At 35.2% G+C, this 19985-nt stretch overlaps 1 long non-coding RNA gene across 1 annotated transcript in view; it reads right to left on the reverse strand.

The window, feature by feature from the left end:
• Positions 1 to 15570: 15570 nt before the first annotated feature.
• The window catches only part of LOC114230743 (uncharacterized), a 161787-nt gene continuing 157372 nt past the window's right edge, over positions 15571 to 19985 (reverse strand). The window contains exon 4 of the long non-coding RNA XR_008557181.1: positions 15571 to 16045. This is a non-coding gene — a long non-coding RNA (uncharacterized LOC114230743). The remainder of the gene's footprint in view (positions 16046 to 19985) is intronic.

Below are 19985 nucleotides of genomic sequence, written 5' to 3' on the forward strand. Positions count from 1 at the left end.
AAAGATTTCAAGGGATTCAAATCAAAGTCTGGCTTTATAGTAAAGAACAAACAAGCCATATATATAGTGTGTGATTGGGAGGGGGGGGAGGCGGATTTTATATGGCTTCTTTCTAGCTGTTTTTGGAGAAGACTTTTAAAAAGTCTTTTTTATAGTTTCTTTTGAGCATTTTGTTTTCTTCTTTTCTGGGCATGGTTAACAAATTAAAGAGCCTATTTCCTCTCCACAGCCGTGCGTCATTGCCTTAGGGACTATTATGGGAACAAATACTAAAGAAGTTCTGCTGTGGAGCAGCAAGAAGTCTTAACATAAACAAGCCTGCAACCTCCCGAGGATTGAGCAGGTGTCTGTGAGGGTTCCTGATGACTACTAAGACTGGCCAACCAGTGTGCTTTCCCTGATCTGTGAAATAACATCGCCCTGAAGATGCTGAAGGCAAAGAGAGGTGTGAAGTAAATTTAGAGACCAGCTTTCCTATGCGATCCTTAAGAGGTCATACCATCATGGAGGAGTTATGGGAGACTGGCTTGTTCAAGCGGACTGTATTTTAAGCCTATAGATATTTATTAATTTTTACTATTTTCATGAAAACGAGAAACTAAAAATAATGCCCTTTGGAAAGTCAATATTTTCCAGTATGGAAAAATATATACTTTAAAATTCTGAATTCTTAAATAGCTAAAATAGACATGTTTTACCAAAGATCCATCCATGAAATGGGATTTTAGAAAGATTATTAACTACGTTAACAATGCAATAATAAATGGTTGTGTGCCTATGTTTATAATGTGCTAAAGTAAATAGTTTGGCATCAAATATTTAATTTATTTTGTTTGCTAGACATCCTCACCTTATCAGAAAAGAATCTACTTAAGCCATATTTGGAGAATTGAGCAAGTGATATTTGAGGAAATGGGATAAAGGTAGGGCAAGATAATTTTCTAGAATATGAACCATTTATCTTTTCCAAAGACAAAGGGAATGATGTGGGTGACTCGGTGTATCTGATATGTTTCTGGCATGCTGAGAATAAAATTGTGCATAAAAATTCAATTTGATTCCAGGTCAGAGCACATGCTGGGGGTTACTTACTGGCTCAATTCCAGTAGGGAGTGTGCAGAAGGCAGCTGGCCAATGATTCTCTCTTATCACTTAGGTTCTATCTCTCTCTCTCCTCTCCCTTCCTCTCTCTGAAATAAGTAAAAAAAAAAAACAACCCATATTTTAAAAAAATCATAGGGGCTCTTTCTAACTGACTTTGAACAATAAAAGGATGTTGGTAAATGGTGTTGGCATATGGTCATCTCAAACTGAGATCCTGATCTCATAGAGTCTAGACTTTCAGAGTTGAAGGAATTTTTTTAAAATATCTTTTTATTGATTTCAGAGAGGATGAGAGAGGGAGAGAGAGATAGAAATATCAATGATGTGAGAGAATCACTGATCAGCTGCCTCCTGCATGTCTCCTACTGGGATCGAGCCCACAACCTGGGCATGTGCCCTTGATTGGAATCGAACCTGGGACCCTTCAGTTCACTGGCTGACACTCTATTCACTGAGCCAAATTGGCTAGGGCTCTCATTATAAGTGGGACTTTACAAAAAGAAAATAAATAAAATTTGAGTCTTGCTAAGACTCTGAAAATTATTAACTATTTAGAAAAAAATTAAGAGAAAAAGGAATATGTTAGATGACATTATGGGGATGTAGTCAGAAAATCTGAGAGAGAGAAACTCAACTAGGTAAAAGACCTTTCTTCTACACACAAAAAATGTGTTATGAGGAAGGAAATTAAATTTAAAAAAATTTGACTGACATAACAATCTAACATGGAACTTATTTATAACAAGGTGTATGTGTGCATGTGTGTGTGAGTGATAAACTAACAGGGAAATGTGAAAAATGAATCATTTTTTATAAGAGTAAGTAATTATTGTTAACATCTTAGGTATAATATGGTATTATGGCTTTTTGGAGAGTTTTTGTCTTTAAGAAATACAAACCAAAATATTTTTAGGTAAAATAATAGAGCTCTGACACCTGCTTCAAAATGGTTGGCATAGTGTAGAAAGTGAGAGTGAGTTCCTCAAACTAGTCTCTCAGCATTTGTGTATATTTGAAAATTTCCATAATAAAAAATTAGAAAACATTGATTGAACACTAAACTTCCAGGAAGGCCAGAATTATGCTTATTTTATTTACCCTTGCATCCTTATAATGTGAATAGTAGCTGGTGTATGGCAGCATCTCAATACATACTTGTAGAATTAATTAATTAATTAATAACATTTGATTTATTCTCTAATCTTGAGAGTTTTATATATAGGCAGATGCCTTCACGAGGCCTCTGAGAAGTGGAGTTTGCTATGCTTTCACAAAGCATGGCGGAACAGGGCTTTAAGGATAGACTCAGTCTGCTTAATGTGTTAGTTTCTATGTCCCAATTATGCCTCGATTTAAATGATCCTTTCCTTCTGGGGATCTGAATAATATTCTGATTATTTAAAAAGTTCTTAAAAACTCTCCCAGAATTATTTTGAACGTTACTTCTAAATTTCCAAAAACTCTTAACAAGTTAATTGAAAAAACATTTGTTTAGAAATTCAGTACGAAAGATAATATGTTCTGTGCTGAGGGTAAAACAAAATAAATCTTTGCTCCAGAAGAAGTTAAGCTTAATGGTTGGTGTAGATGAGGACCTTATTCTCTGTGTAGAAACCTATCCAAACATTTTTAGGGGTGTCTGTGCTCATGAGATATGGGGGAGGTGATTTTTACTTCTCATCTTATTATCTTAAAACAGTTATTACAGTTGCACTATTGTGGTATTATTGCTTGTTTGAATCAGCACTTTGTTTGTATTACATTATTTCAAACTATATTACCTATATATATGAAGGAAGGATTATAACGGGTGGCATCCGGCTTTGGCTATGGCACTGTCCTTAATATTTTCCTGGCTTGATAAGCATAGACATTTACTATATTAACTGGCTTATCCTAAATATAGACCTACCTCGGTGGATAAACATGATTATTATTTGGTTTTTAATGTGTGTTTTTTTTTCTGTGTGTGTGTGTGTGTGTGTGTGTGTGTGTGTGTGTGTGTGGTTGTGAGGGTTTGTTTATTTTTTGCCAATGTCTTAGGCAGAAATCTATTTCAAATTAAGTTAGACTTCTAACTAATAATTTGGAAAATGGCCTTCTGTTTTCCAAAGATTTATTTGAAATTTTTTATTGTGAAACTATTACCATGTCCACTTTTTACTATAATCCAAATTTTTAAGATTAAACTTACAGAATAGGTTATTCTTAAACTATTAAAAAAAAAAGAAGAAAGTCCCAAACCCAAGACTGTGATTATAACTTGGTCTAGCATAAGAATTTATGCCTCCAACCCACACACAAGACAAAATTTTATTAGTGTACAGTTTGTACTGTATGTTCTTACATTTCAGTCTGTCATGCTCTAAAAATGTGCTTTTTTTTTTTTTTTTGGATAAGTAATAGAAGTTACCCAATGGCTAAGGCCATTTTATGTCTGATTTCCACTGTGTGGCTGTACAACTTTTGGGAATGTTTGATTGGTGTCAAACAAGGGCAGAAGTTTACCAACTATAGGTCCTTTAGCAGGGTGCTTGGTGTTTAGGCTCTGTCATTCACTGAGAATTTTATCCTTACAAGTGATGTGTCTGTTTTTCACTTTACAAGTCCAAGTAATAATTTTATTCTGGTCTACAGCATACTTTTTTTACATGCATTTTAGTGGTTTTGAGAAGGCTTTTAATGAAACCATAAAAAGTTGTCTTGAAAGTAAATGTACACAATAAAACAATAAGTATGTAGACATTCAGAACAGTGCATTCACACGTGACCTGGTTGGTTCTACCACTGAGTAGCTCACTTAAGATTTGCAAGCAGATACCAGTTCTTTTGCTTCACCCCCTCCCCACACCCCACACACATACACACATGCACAGGTGCACACTCAATCCTCTTTTAAAGCTATATCAGTACAAAATTCCAATTGGAAAGCCTAAATGTGTCATGAAACAGATAATCCCATTGATCAAAATCACTACTGGAAAACAGGCATGATCTTTGCATGTCTATTTCAAACTTCTTAGAAATACAAAATCTTTACAAAGACCTGAAGTGCAATGTCTTAGGGTGTATAAAGAATAGGCAGGGCATAGGCCCTATATGCATCTCACTAAACACCATCCAGCCTTCTTAGGAGCTGCTGTGAGAGAGGGAATCCTAGCTACAGGCTGCCAGCCTGTAACCTTCTTTTCCATGAACACTGTACTATGCTAATGCATGGGCAGCATATGCCGGTTGTTGAGTCAAGTCTCAGGAATTTGAAGAAAGACATCTTCTCCAGTGCCATTGCCAGGAACCTCTGATAAGAACAGAGCTGTCATCGGGCATCCGAACCTCTGAGGGTCATCCTCCATCTTGATTTATGATGGAAATAAATTTTTATTTCTATGTATGATCAGTTTATTGCTTTCAAAAATCATTCCGAAACTGCTTTTTAAAAAATGACATTAAATCTAATTTGTTTAATGGAAAGAAATATTTACTGCAACTGCTGGTTTGATGGATAGAAAATATTCTTTCACTAGGACTTTAGCTTTGGACTCCTGTAATACATTTTCTTGTAATTAGATGTGCAGGGCAACCTCATATTGCATCTGCTCACTTATCATGCTATCGCATTTACCCTTTTAGAATTTTTCTTTCTTATTTCCTCCTACAATATATTTCATAGGTCATCTTGAAATAACTTTGCATCTTACAATGGTTAAAGTTATATAACATTTAGATGTGAGTATTTCTCACTAGTACTAGGATTATATATATAATTTAATTTAATATATATTAAAAATACATATTTTAAATATATATATATATTTTAATATATATATTAAAAGTTTTTTATTCTATTTTTCAGGTTTTAACCTATCATTCACAAGTACTTTTATATTTGTTTCTGGGTTGAAAAATATACATTATATATTTGATGTCAGAAGAGGTCATAATCCAAGTCATTTTATGCTACTCACATACTTTTATTTTCCCCAAACAAATAAACTTCCTGCTATGTTTCTGGATGGGAAGGAAATCCAAAGAGGAAGTGTATTTATCAGTCCCTATTTCAGCAAATTTTCTATCAATGTCAGTAGTACACTCTGCATCAGCAAGTCAGAATAGTATCTGTATTGCTTAATTAATGATATAGTATTCAAAAATCAAAGACAGAAGGTAATAAAGTGTGCCATCAATGAAGCATTATAGTAACTGGTGGTTTTATACTAGTGTTAGCTTAATTGATGCTACATAGTCTTTTCTATTCATCCTGATACTCGGAAAAGGCTTGACTGCTGTGACTTTTTAGGAGAATATAGTACACTTTGCAGACTCCTTAGGCACAAGAAAAGTATTTTATTATGTAGATACCCATAAACTCTATTATCATATATTTATAAATAAAAATCTAATATACTTCAGCCCTGGACAGTGTGGCTTAGTGGTTGGGTGCTGTTCCATGGACAGAAAGGTTGCCAGTTTGATTCCCAGTCAGGTCACATGCCAGGATTGCAGGCTTGATCCCCAGTAGGGGACCTGCAGGAGGCAGTTGATGGATGTTACACTCCTACATTGATGTTTCTCTTTCTCGCTCCTTCTCCCTTCCTCTCTCTCTCTGAAAGGAAATAGAAAATCTTTTTTAAAAACCTATTATACTGCCCGGTCAGCACAGTTCAGTGGTTGAGCGTTGACCTATGAACCAGGAGGTCACAGTTTGATTCCCTATCAGGGCATATGTCCAGGTTGTGGGCTTGATCCTCAGTGGGGGGCATGCATGAGGCAGCTAATCAATGATTCTCTTTCATCATTGACATTTCTATCTCTCTCTCCCTCTCCTGCCTATCTAAAATCAATAAAAATATATTTAAAAAACCTTTTATACTTCAATATGTTTATTTATTTATTTTTTAAAATATATTTTATTGATTTTTTACAGTGAGGAAGGGAGAGGGATAGAGAGCTAGATACATCGACCAGCTGCCTCCTGCACACCCCCCACTGGGGATGTGCCCGCAACCAAGGTACATGCCCTTGACTGGAATCGAACCTGGGACCTTTCAGTCCGCAGACCAACGCTCTGTCCACTGAGCCAAACCGGTTTCGGCTCAATATGTTTAAAGATTATGTAAGCATTTGCTGTTCAGAAGCAAAGTTATCACTATTTTCCCCTTCAATAACTAGAACATAATAGATTATTCTTTATTTATTTAACAAATATTTAGGAGGATATAAGAGAGACAATGTAGACATAAGCTTATGGTCTTGTTGTAGATATAAATGTGCAAACTGGAAAATTTAATTGTTTTCCTCAGGCTATGACAGGGGAAACATAGCAGTACTCTTGGGTCACATAGGAAAGGCGTGTAAGTGTGACCTGGGCAATCTGTGGGGCTACCTGAATATAATTACACATGAACCAACACACTTAAAATTAGGGTATGGGAAAGAAAAAATGCCGAATAATGCCCAAGTTCCTGCCTTGGGAGACCAGATGGTTGATGATGACATTCACTAGAAGGGGAAGAAAAAAGAGGAAAAGCAACATTGGGATGAAAATTATGAATATAGTTTTGAGCTTGTTAAATTTGAAATACTTAAATGATCTCCAAGTGGAGATGAACAATAGGTAAATGGATATATAGTTTTAAATTTACTTTTTTAATTTTTTAAAAATATATTTTTATTGACTTCAGAGAGGAAGGGAAAGGGAGAGAGAGATAGAAACAAAAATGATGAGAGAGAATCATTGATATTCCTCCTACATGCCCCCCTACCAGGGATCAAGCCTGCAACCCAGGTATGTGCTCTAACTGGGAATCGAACTGTGACCTTCTGGTTCATATAGGTCATTGCTCAACCACTGAGCCAAGCCAGTTTTAAATTTAAATAAATAAAATCTATGCTGGAGGTGAAGTTCTGAGATTCACCAGCTTATAAAAGATACTTCAAATCATGGAAGTGAATGAAATTACCCAGGAAGAGGGGATGGAATGAGAAGAGACTTAACAAAATGCTGCAGAATACCCTTATGTGAGGGTAAAAGGAGGAGGGAAACCCCAAAACAGAAAAAGGTTCACTATGGATGAAACATGATAGAGAAACTAAGAAGTTGATAAGGTCAGTTGAATGATAGAAGTAGAAGCCATATTAGAGTGAACTGAAGTGTAATTGGACAATGAGGAAGAAAGCCAGTGTGTACAGACACTATTTTGATAAAAACATTTGTCTGATAAAGGAAGGAAAGAAGTTTATTGTGTCATTCTTAATAAAAAAATATATACAAAAATGGATACAATTTAAAATTCAAAATGGATATGTATATTATGACCGATAAAATCCATACTCATTTATAATACTATTCACAAAGGATTTAAATAAAATAGATCAATGTTTATATGACAGTGATTGATAAACAAAAACAGTATTAAATTATAAATGTAATAATTTACTATGTTAATATAAACATCCATTGAAAGGTTTAGAATATTAAGTTATTTGTTTTAATACTTTATTTTTCTATTTATCTGTGACTTCTAAAATGCGAAAGTAAACATTTTTTATAAGCGAATAATTAATGTTACATTTGAAGAACATATTCTTGGAATTTTCTATTTTGAAGAACATAGGCTTAGATTATTTCTAATCACTAAACTTTTAGATGATATGCACACCTTTAGATAAATCTACTGCTTCATCTTAAGAGTCAGAACTGATATTTACCTAGCTATCCATTTCTATTTTGTGCTATAAAAATATTGTGGTTTTTTATTTTAATTTTTTCTTTTCTGAAATTCAAGACATATGTACTAAAGAAAGTATAGGCTAAATACACAGGCAAAAAAAGGTCAATTCCACGAGATGGAAGATTTGCTGTAGTGAATTTGAGTCATTTCTCTCTGGCTTGCCTCTAGAGCTTCCCAGCTGGAGCTCCTTACTGGGTCTGGGACGTGGGTCAGAGGACGGTGTGTCCTCTACCTGTACTGGAGCATTTCATTATTTGTTAGACTTTTTCCTACTATGAGGTTACTTTGGGCAGGAAGTCGTTGCCAGTTAGAAAGAGGCAGAAGAAAGAATAAAAATAATGTTCTCTAAAAAGGACAGTACTTGCAAATTACACTTAACAGAGTTATTTTAAGCCAGCAAAAGCTGGGTTTGGTGGTGGCAGCCACATCTACCCCAATGAGCATGTCATTGAAGAGAACCAGGTATTTTGGGAGCCACAAGCAGACTGTACAATTAAGGTTTAGGTAAAAGGATTGGGTAATCCTGCAATAGTCACTGTTACATAACACACCAGTTGCTGCCCAGGCAGACAAGCGGTAACTGAATATTATAGCGGGAACCGTTAGCTTTGCTGCAACCAAGGGTCACTTGCTATTTCCATTATAAACCTCATTTTGTAGTTGGTTTATAACCCAGACAGTTTAATTCACATCAAGCTGAAACCTGGCATTGAAATGAAAAGCCTAGAAGCGCTTAAAAAAATTTTTTTTTTCAAAAAGAGAATTTTGAGCTAGGAAGAACCAGAGAGATCATCTAGTCTAACTTCTGTCTTATAGGTGAGAAGAGAGGCACATGGGACAGTGAGAAGGTCATGATGTCATACACTCACCAGAAGGCTGAACCAGACACAGGTTTTTCTGCTTTTCTGAATAAAACAAACCAAACCAAAAACTAACTAACCTATACTAACCTATTTAATTTAATTTATTGTTAATGTAAGGAAGCCAGAGGAAACAGATGTTGACTCTCTTATATTCACCAGGGATCCCTCTTGATGAGTTGAAATGACTTGTTCTGGGAAACACAGATTAAGTGACAGGACAGGAAAGAACTCAAGTCTGTTTTGTGACTATTTCACATTTTTTAAAATTTTTACTTATTTTTTTAAATTTATGGGGTTGACACTGGCCAACAGGGTCATACAGATCTCAAGTGTAAATTACCATGACATTTTTATATTCCTTTTCCTTCAGTCATATCAATTGTCTGTTCACTTGATTCATTTCATAGCCCTAAAGAACAGATTGCTAAACCATTGATCAATGAGGCACTAATTTACTACATTCCCATGGTCATAAAATTAATCATAAATTGAACTGGAAAATAAAGAAGGGTTATAAAGCCAGGATCGTGTTTCTATGAAACCACAACTGGCTGAAAAGTCAGTTCAATCAGTCAACTGAACAATCATTTTTATCTCCATAATATCAAAAGAAAATTGTTGTGGTGGATTGTTTTCGTTTGATAAATTCCAATGATTATTTTGTCAATGTTAAAGTCAGAATTTTTTATGTAAATGGAGTAGATGACATTTTCTTGAACTATGTATTATATCCATTTGGCTGGAGCTAGACATCATGTGTATATACATTTGACTCCTTGCATAGCTGGCTTTCCTGAAACCCCACCCAGAAGAACTTTCCTACATCATTACACCCTATCTTTAAAAGTGAACTGTTATGGCAATGGAGTGGGACTTTTTATAGTTCATGCCATAAAATCAGCATCCAAATGTCAAAACCTAATTCCATACCTAGCATGCAGTTAGTACTCCCTCTCCTCTCTGCCTTTGCTTCTTTGTTTACATCCAAGACAACAGAAACTTTGCTGAACATGTCTTTTTCCTCTGGTAGATGTTAAGTTCCTCTGAGTACAGGGTCCATGCAATGTTTTTCATATGTACATCCCTCTTTTCATATACCATAATCTGTACTGAACTATTATGCTTTTCATCTGGCATATATCCAATCAAAATTCATATTATTTATGATGCTATTTACTTGGAGATATACCTGTGCAGAATCAAGGATTACTGAATTAACTGTCATGATCTCCTGTAAAAGAATAGGATGATATATTTCATTAAGCCCAGTTTAAGAGTGAAGAAAGAGGAAAATGCTGAGAAACTTAGACTTTGACTTTTGTTTATAAGAAATCAGAAATAAATAGGAAAATTAAAATTAGATCCCCATAGTATAATTTGATAAACTTAACCCAACCAAGAAAGTTAGTCTCTGTTTCATGTACATTTCTCAGTAATTTTGTGCTCATTTCATCTTTACCAAATTAAGATGTTGCATTATGATTGTTTTGTTTATACCTTCTGTGTGTGGTCATTATTATTCTGTAAGTTCATGACATCGACAGCCTGAAATTCCAATAAACTAGGAAAACCATACTGAGGAAGTGGGTGGTAATTGGCAAAAGGAAAGCATAATATGGAGAGAATTAGCTGAAAGCTGTTGTAATAATTTGGCTCAGTTAGAGTATTCACTTATTTGGCATTTCTTGTCCAATGTATTATAACATTATTGGAGATGACTTCATAGGTCAAGAGTCAGTAAGAAACCTCATATTTTTATTTAGCATGAAGAAATCCAAATTTGCCAGGAAGTCAATATTTATCAGGGTCACTTCATTTAATATTTTTATTTTCTCCATAACCTAATCCCCACTTTGGGGGTTGACAACTTTAGTCAGTGGTTTGGTTATTCTCATTTTGTCAGAAATGGTTTTTGCCACCAACCTAACTTCTTGTTGCTAGGAGTCAGACTAGGCTAATGGTGCTTTTTCTTTTTTTCTTTTTTTTCTTTTTTTCACTGAATAGCATGTCTCTGTGGTTTGCAAACATGGATATTAGTGGACTTCTTGGCATTACTGTCAGGTTTCAGTGATGTTTGGGGTCCTATTTTGGGAGTTTGGGGCCATCCAGTTGAGCATTTATATCTTGTAGGAAGCACAAGTCTTAATGAGAAATCCATGTGCAGACACTGAAATTACATAACAACAAAAACCTAAATCCATATATGGAGCTTGACCATGCAAATGAAATTCTCTGTGCTGTTTAGTTTCAAAGCCAGTAAAAAGGAAAGTTGATTTGAGATGAAATGAAAACTATGCAGAATCCTTAGTGTAAATCTGAAGTCAAGTCAGCCCTTAAAGTTGGGAAAACTGACCCATCTTCCCAAATGACCATTATTTGTCTCTTGTGTATACATTCCCAAAGCATTGCTTTTCTATAATCACAGAAGTAGCAGAACATGCATGAAATCCCATGTTACCCGGATTTCCAGCTTCTATGAAATTGCATCTTGTAATTTTTAGGAATCTATGTGATTTCCACAATGCTGAGAAATAAAATGTGTCTTCTGAGAGAAAGAAATTTAGTCACATTATACAACAGTCAATCGGATACACACAAATGAATAGGCTCACATATTTATATAATAGGTAAATATAGTTATCCCAATTTTCTGTCCAAATATTTAGAATTGTCCCATTCCATTACCTATTACTAATGCTACCTTAGATATGTGTACTAGTTTACCAGTAGTATCCAAAAACAGTTTCACATCCATCCTCTACTTGTTTTATCTCTTTGTGTGTTTTTCTTTGCTTCTCATTCTGGGAGATTTTCCTTGAGGTGACTAGGTCTTCAACCAGAACTATTCTTTAATTCATCTTCTTTTTTTTTATTCATCTTCTTTATGAATAATTTTATTTCCACAACAATTAGGGTTTTAAAATATTTTAGTTCTATAAGCATAGTTTTAAATTCCAAGAAACCTTTTGGTTCCCTGGCTTTTCTTTTTTTACAACAGCACATTTTTTTTATTGATATAATATTTTTTGGAAACTTGTTGAGGATGATTGTTTTAAGTTTTCCTTTCATGAGAATGTTCTCTTCCCTAACTACTGGTTTTTCCATTCTTTATGCTTGTTGGTTTTCTTCCCAAAATTGATGATTTGTAGTAGTTTGTATATGAATGGAAGAGAGTAGGGAAGAAGCAAGAAGAAAAGGAAATAGCGTGTTGAATTCTCCATTGACTAGGGTTATTCTTCCCAGAATCTACATTGTGGTATTTAATACCACAGTATGGGGTAGAAAGAAATCTGTGACTCATACTTACGGGTGTGGTCTAGAGTAAAGGTTAATTTTACCTCCTAAATCCTATTCAGCAATTCTAATTCTAGAAATTTACACTAAGGGAATAATCAAGATTATATGTACAAAGGACTAGGTACAAGAATATTCGTCACAGTCAACAATGCAATAATAAATTGTGCAATGTGGTCGTTTGGTTTCTGGTTTTAAAAAGGCACTTTAAAGTTTTTTGCCTATGGGGGTTGTTTGTTGATCTCTTAGATCAGATTATAGAAAGTCCCTTTTATTCCTAGTTTACTAAGAGTTTTTAGTATCATAAATACTTATTGAATTTCAGCAATTTTTCTCTGAGATAATTATATAAGGTCTCCCTTTCCCTATTAATGTAGTATATTACATTTAGAGTTTTTTCTTAGGTATTTAACAATGTTGAATCTCTTGATCATAATAGGATCATGGATTAAGATTCCCAAAGTATTTTTTTAATAAAATATTACTTAGACTATTAGCATATATGCTCATGACCTCCAAATTTTCCTTCTCAAATTTGCTTGTTGGATGCAATAGGCAGAATAATGCCCCAACCCCAAAATATGTCCATGTCCTACTATTTGTAACTTGTGACCATTCTACCTTACTTGGGAAAAGAAACTTTGCCAATGTGATTAACATTAAGAAGATTTAGATGGGAAGGTTATCCTGAATTATCCAAGTAGATCCAGTCTAATCATATCAGGAGAACAAGTAAAAGCTGAGAACATTTCCTAGCTCTGGATACCAGAGAGATGTAGAAAGAGGAAGCTGAAGGTGACAGCCTCTAAAAACCAATTCTTCCTTAAACCCAGAAAGGAACAAAGCTCTGCCCACACCTTATTTCCTACCCTGGTGAGATCCGTGTCAGACTTCTGACCTCTAGAGCTATAAGATAATAAATGTGTGTTGGTTGAAGCGACAGAGTTCATGGTAATTCGTCATAGCAGTAATAGAAAATTAATATATCTGGTTTTGTTATTAAGATCATACTTGGCTTAGAAAATGAAACAGGATTCTTTTCCCTTTATTTCCATTTTATAGATGAAAAGGTTTAGTGAAACATTTTCTTTCAAATTATCTCAGCATGCTACTGGGCTTATAAAGGCTTTTTAAAAAAAAATATATGGGTTCAATTTTAAATTGTTATATGGGGAAGGAAAAGTTTTCTTAGCCCCTCTTAGGATCTCTGGATAAATCTGAAAGTTAAACTAATGAAGACAGGTTAACTGGAGAAAAGCAAACAAATTTATTTAATATAATATTTACATGACACAGAGCCTTAAAAGGAAATAAAGATTGGAAGAAACAGTTAAACCTGAGTGTCTCTATGCTAGGTTTGGTGAGGAATAGACAGTCATGTAAAATATGACAGGTCAAGGAATAGGTAAGTGTAGTAAACTGGGAAAAATTTAGCAAGTCCTGTTCGTTAGGATTCTTTTTGGTGCCCCTTTGTCCTTGGAGATAAAAAAAATGTTCTTTTCCTCCAGGTATAAGGAGGGCACCAATGATATGAGGGTTTTATGTCCTGTTTCAGGGGAGAAGTTCAAGGGCAAGGATCTTCTTTCTTTTGCTGTTTTCTCAATCTCCTTTAGCTTAAAGTATTCAATATGCAAGATGCCAGATTTTGGAGTAATGTGTCTTGAACCCCATTACTTTTAATGTTATAAAATTAATCTTATTATTATAAGATTATTTTTTGTTGTATTACCTTGTTTCCAGGAAATTCAAAATTTCCTCTCTCCAAATATAAAAGTTCATAGTATTGTGATATTATCTTTTAAATCTCTGCTATATCTTCAGTTATGTTCTCTTTTCCATTGCTAATACTATTTCTCTGGCTTTATCTCCTTTTATTAAAAATTATATTTTTATTGATTTCAGAGACGAAGGGAGATGGAGAGAGAGATAGAAACATCAATGACAGAAAATCATTGATCTGTTGCCTTGTGCACAGTCCACACTGGGGATTGAGCCAGCAACCCAGGCTTGTACCCTGACCGGGAATCAAACCATAACCTCCTGGTTCATAGGTTGATGCCCAAACACTGAGCCATGCCAGCGAGGCTCCTTTTTATTTACTTAATTTTTTAAACAATTCACCAGTAATTTGACTATGTTGTACATAATGTTTTTTCAATTTCTTTGCTTTTATGCAACTTTGGTCTTCCTTTGGGAGTAATTTTCTTTTTGTTGAAGAACATGCCTTAGAAGTTAGTTTACTGAAACCTGACACCTTTGAGCTCAGTTTGGTTGACAAGTTTTAGTCAGTTGGGATCTCTGACTATGTGAGGCAGCCTCTGCCCTGAATAAACCCTTTGGGGTTTCAGACTCATGGCCTTTGGCATGGTTTCCAGGTACAACTTTTAGAAAACCAGCTAATACCTTGCTACTGGACCCTTGGAAAAGCTAAACACCTGACCCATGGAAGCCTTGTGACTCTCTGGCCTGATATTTCTGCTTTTGGAGTGGATCAACTGGGACTCAATGACGAACAAGGTGGCAAAGGCCCAATAAGCCTCACTTATCAGGTGAAAATTATATATTCAAGAGCACAGTCATACTGACCCCAGCAGCATCTCACCTTGACCTGAAAAATGGCAGCTGCCCTCTGGGGGAAATTTCAACTCCCACTCTGTTTCCTGAAGTAACACCATTGGTTCAATGGGGGCCCATAACTCACAGCGGTTTTCATAAATGCTGGTCTGGTTCACTGATGGTGAACATCTATGTATAATACAAATAGATCAACTTCTAGTAATTTAGAGTACAAGTGTGTTGATATATGTGCATAAAGTCATATTTACTAGTATAATGATTTTTTTTTTTTGGAAAGCAAATAACAAGGAACTACAGTACTAAAAATCTCTCAGTTAGGGATTGGGCAGAGAAATTAGTTGTTCCACACAAACCATAGAAAATTATCCCAAAACATGACAAGTAAATATAATGTTAACAATTTTTGTTGTTGTATAAAAGCATGTTTTGTTACCTTTTCCATGTAATGACCAGCTGCATATAACCTAACAGGTAACAGTGTGCTTGCTCAGCAAAGACCACTCTAAGGCAAGACCTTTAGTCACCTCCCTCAAATCCCCAACTCTCCAGTCCCACAAAAATATCATGCAAATGCTGGATTCAAGATTTATTATTATGTGAAATCAAAGGGCTGAATATGTAAAATTTACCATTTTCATGTAAAAATGGCATATATAAAGATGTTTTCATGGGCTACCTGTGAAAGAAAACCAGAAGGCAATGGTAATAGGGTTACCTCAGAAGAGTTCAGGGGAACACTGAAAGTCTTCAGTGAAATAAATCTTATTTTCATTGCTGTATATACAGAATCATGTTTAGATTAAGAAGTATTTTCTCTGGGTGGTGAAAATCCAAAGGACTATTTATTTATTACTGTCTGTTACTCTTTTTGTATTATTTCTACAAGAACTTTAATTTATTCCAAAGATGAAAAAATTTAAAAAAATATTTGAAAAGCATTACCCAGCAAAAATACAGGAGCAGAAGGGATATAACTATATTTTTGGCAGCTGAGAGAGCAACATACATTGTAATCTCTGTTGCTGAAACAAAAAATACAATCGTGAATATAAACCTGGATGTTGACACCAGAATAGGGAAAAGGTGAAAATGACGCCCAACTAGAAAGGCAAATGATTAGCAGAGAAAAGAAATCTAGATGCAAAATCACCTATCAGAAAATTTCTCATAGACCAACCCAACAATGTCTTGTTTTTGTCATTTATTTTGATGTCCTCTTAGATACAAGGATAGGACCCAAGAAACAAACAGTATTGTAACAAGGAATTCTCAGTTCCATTCATGAGGTTTCAATAGAGCTCTCTCTGGGGCTTTTGGCGGGGAGCCTTTTATTCCCACAGCACTTTGAAGGATTTCAGATGGAGAACGCTGCCTTTGCACGTCTTCCAGACAGTGGAGAATGTGTTTGGGAGTAGCAGCTTGAAGTTCATCTTCTGGGGCCTGTGAAAATATCTTCTGCCTTTGTACCTTGGTGAACTAAACGAAAGAAAATACCTTCAGTCATTGCATTGGTACATGCTACCAGTACTTTTCTCATATTAATAGTAACCTAAACAAGCCAGTTTATAAAACCCCAAAGATATAAGGTAGAGCCTTCATCTTTTAGAAAACAGCACCTCTAAAACAATTATTTTATTTCATCCTTGGCTTGTTTCCAATGGCAACAGAAAGAATGCACTGGGGTGTCATAATAATCCTCCATTAAATCCCTAGTGTTTAAATTTTAATGCTATAATTCAAGAGCTGACAAAAGCCCATTGAGTGCGTCTATGGGGTGGAAAACAGGCGGGCCCATTTTCTCAGGGGTGATGCTATAGCAACATGGAATGAATTTGGGGTCAGGGAACAAGCAGTCTCCATGCTTTGTTTGTATTTCCTGGCTAAAAGTGGAATCCAACATTATAAATTTTATCCAACTAAGTAGTTATTTTGAGCCGCAGGAAGATAATTCCCTTTGTACCCCTGTTTACACTGAAAACAGAGAGAAGGTAACCAAACCAGAACTGGAAGAAAGACATGCCAACTAATATATTGTGAAACGACTCTCGAAGTGACCACTTTAAAAACCCTATAGTCATTTGTCTATGACTTAAGACTTGGAAACCTAACATCTTTCATTTTCATATATTGTGAGACATATAAATAAAGTCTATAATTAAATACACCTTTTTGGATAACCACCCCAACCGTAGTATTTTACTTATTGGACACTGACTCTTCTATGCTTAATACCCAACCCTTCTACCCTGGACAAATGATGCTGTAGGACAAGGAGAAGTATTACAATTCTCAAAATGCCTCTTAAAAAGAAGGAGACAAAGAAGTCTAATCATGATCCTTGAATGTGACCCCCTTACAGTCATGCAAGACATGGCAAAGTAGGATGTTGTTGATTACATCTAGTTCTTTATAATGGTACTTTTGTTTTAGTGGGAGGATTATTTTTCTACAGAATAAACAAATACACCTGAATCACAATTGCTCATTGTGCAGCAGAAGGCAAAAACAAACAAAAAACCCTACCTAATTCCCAAAAGTTTGTGCTGCCAACTTTTCTTTCCATAGGCATCTGTGTTTTCACTTTGGGTTTTAGTGTTAAACTTTAGCATAATTGAGTCAGTGTCCAATAAGTAAAATACTACATTGGGGTAGTTATCCAGTAAGGTGTATTTTGTTATAGACTTTATTTATATGGCTCACAATAAACAAAAATGAAAGATGTTAGGTTTCCAAGTCATAGGTAAATGCATCTATAAACCATGTAGCTCAATAAAACTCAACGTCATTCCTTTTCCAGGCCCTCACTGTCTCATCTCAACAATTAAAAATTCTTGCCCCTTCCAACTTCTAGTACCCACCTCTTCTAATTCATATTAAATATAATTACAATATTAGTCCTCTTCCTAAAATAATAACAAAATTTCTTCCCTATTCAAACATCTTTGATGCATGTAGAATCAAATTCATACTCCTACAGTTTAACTCTGCTATTATAAGTGAGCCAAATTGTCTTAACTTGCTGTTTTATTAATATATCTTGCTTATACTTTCCTCATAGTAAATGTCTTTAATGGACCCTGCCTAGAAATTTCCCCATCATTACTCTGTTCATACTTCAAACTCAGTTTAAATGTCACTTTTTTCCAGAAAGCCTTTCAGAATTACTCCATCTAGAAAATATTTCTTTTTTATTCCTTCTTCTTTTTTAAATTCCTAAGCTCAACATGTAGAGTTGTCATTGGGAACTTCATTTCTTTTAATAAACTATCTATATTCTCCAAAGACGGGGACTATATATTTAATTATTTTCCTTTCACTAATTTCACACTAAGAAAGAAATGTTTTTTTAAAAGAAAATATTCTCTAAGCTGCATTGCTTACCTAGTTTGCCTACTAGACACATCAAGTATGATATTACCTACAAAAGGAAGCTATGGAATTTAAAATCTTAATAAGTAATATATTATGATAAAGTGCAAGTACCTTAAATGCAAGAATGGTTTAGCATAAACAGAATAATAAAGGATAGATTAGGTTATTCTGTATGAATAAACTCCAATATCTGTTACCCATCCAATAAACATTGGCGAAGAGATTCTGCTCATCATAGTCACCAAGGGATCCAGGCTATTATAAGCTCCTTCTCTGCACATGTTTACACAATCACTGAGTCAGGAAAAGGAAACCTGGTGAACTATACTACACTGTCCAGAAGTGACATACATGTCTTTTGCTCATACAATGTAAGTCACAGCAAGCCATATGACTTCCAGGGAACATAGAAATGCGACCTTACATGCATTCAGAAATAGAGATACTCTGAAAATGTTTGGAGAATAGCACTAGTGACTATTGTCCCGTATTTTCCCATGAGTTGGAGAAAAACAAAAGCAATACATTTTAAAATTTATTTAAAATTAGCGAAATACTTGAAATCTAGAAGCTCCCTAAGGTTTACTGACTGATAGTATATTTCAATAACCTTAGCAAATGGCTTCCCTCTGATGAAATTTTAGATATTTTCCTTTAAGATTAGATTAAAGACAAATATAGTTATTATTATTTCTATTAATAACTACAAACTGCTAGTCCTGGCAAGCACAATAAGACATTAAAAAAGAAAATGAGGTCTAAGGTTTGGGAGAGAAGAGAAAAAAATACTTCCATTTCTAAAGGTATGATATCAATTGATGATACTGTTTACCTTTTGATTTTCTTTTAGATTTTCTATCAGAATTATTAATAATTATGAGAAAATTTACCATAAAATTATTTTGAAAATCAAAAGCAGAACATCAGTAACCTGTGGCAGAATAGAAAATGAATTCACCTTTGTGTAATTTAAGTCTTAGAAGAAGAGAGAGTAGGAAGCAGAAAAATTATTTGAGAAAATATTGGTTGGAAAATTTCAAAACATTATAAAAAATCCATCCATATTTAACAAACACCAAGTAGAGGCAGGGGATACCCTAGACACATTACATTGAACCAAGTTTTTATGCTTTGTTTAACTGAAAGCCAAATTTAAAAAGAACATAAAAAAGCAAGAAGAAAATCACACAGTAAATACAGGCATCAACAATAAAGAGGCTGTCTTCTCATCAGAAACAATGAAAATGAGAAGACAATGGAACAATATATTTAAGCTGATTAAAGAAAAATATAAAACATATTAACCTAGAAAAGTATTGATCAGCATATATGCCCTACAATAAATGCTAGAGGAATTTGGTGGGGGTTTTTTGGCTAAAGAAAAATGATACCATTTGAAAATTCTACCTAATAATAGACAAATATGCAAATTGACCATACCTCCGACACACCCACAAGCCACGCCCACAAGTCACGCCCACCATCCAATCAGAGTGAGTATGCAAATTAACCCAACCAAGATGGCTACAGCCACAGAGAGCAAGGTTTCCTAGGTAACAGAGGAAGCCAAGCTTTCCGCCTGCCCTTGCCAGGCCTAAACCTCCACTCAAGCTACAAAGTTTCAATTATAGAAGGTAAACAAATTCAAACAGAAATGGTGGCAGAACAGAGCTTGAGAGAGCAGGCCAGGGTTGCTGGCAGCAACAGGGGAAGCAAAGCTTTCTGCACACCCTGGCCGGGCCCACCGCTTAAGGCTACAAAGTTTCAATTATAACCCCAACAGAAATGGCTGCCGGCCATGGAGGGAGCCCCAGGCTTGGCTCTGCTCCAGGCTACAAAGTTTCAATTGTAGAAGGAAAATAAATTCCAAACACCAGGGCCTCCGCTTGGGTTGCCAGGGGGCATGGCCGGCCTACAAACCACCACAGGCCCCTCACTCAGGCCGCCCCAAGCCCCAAGGGAACCCCACCCTGATCAGGGACACCCTTCAGGGCAAATCAGCTGGCCCCCACCCCTGTACCAGGCCTCTATCCTATCTAATAAA

This window comes from Eptesicus fuscus, chromosome 10, assembly GCF_027574615.1.
Source record: "Eptesicus fuscus isolate TK198812 chromosome 10, DD_ASM_mEF_20220401, whole genome shotgun sequence".
NCBI lineage: Eukaryota > Metazoa > Chordata > Mammalia > Chiroptera > Vespertilionidae > Eptesicus > Eptesicus fuscus.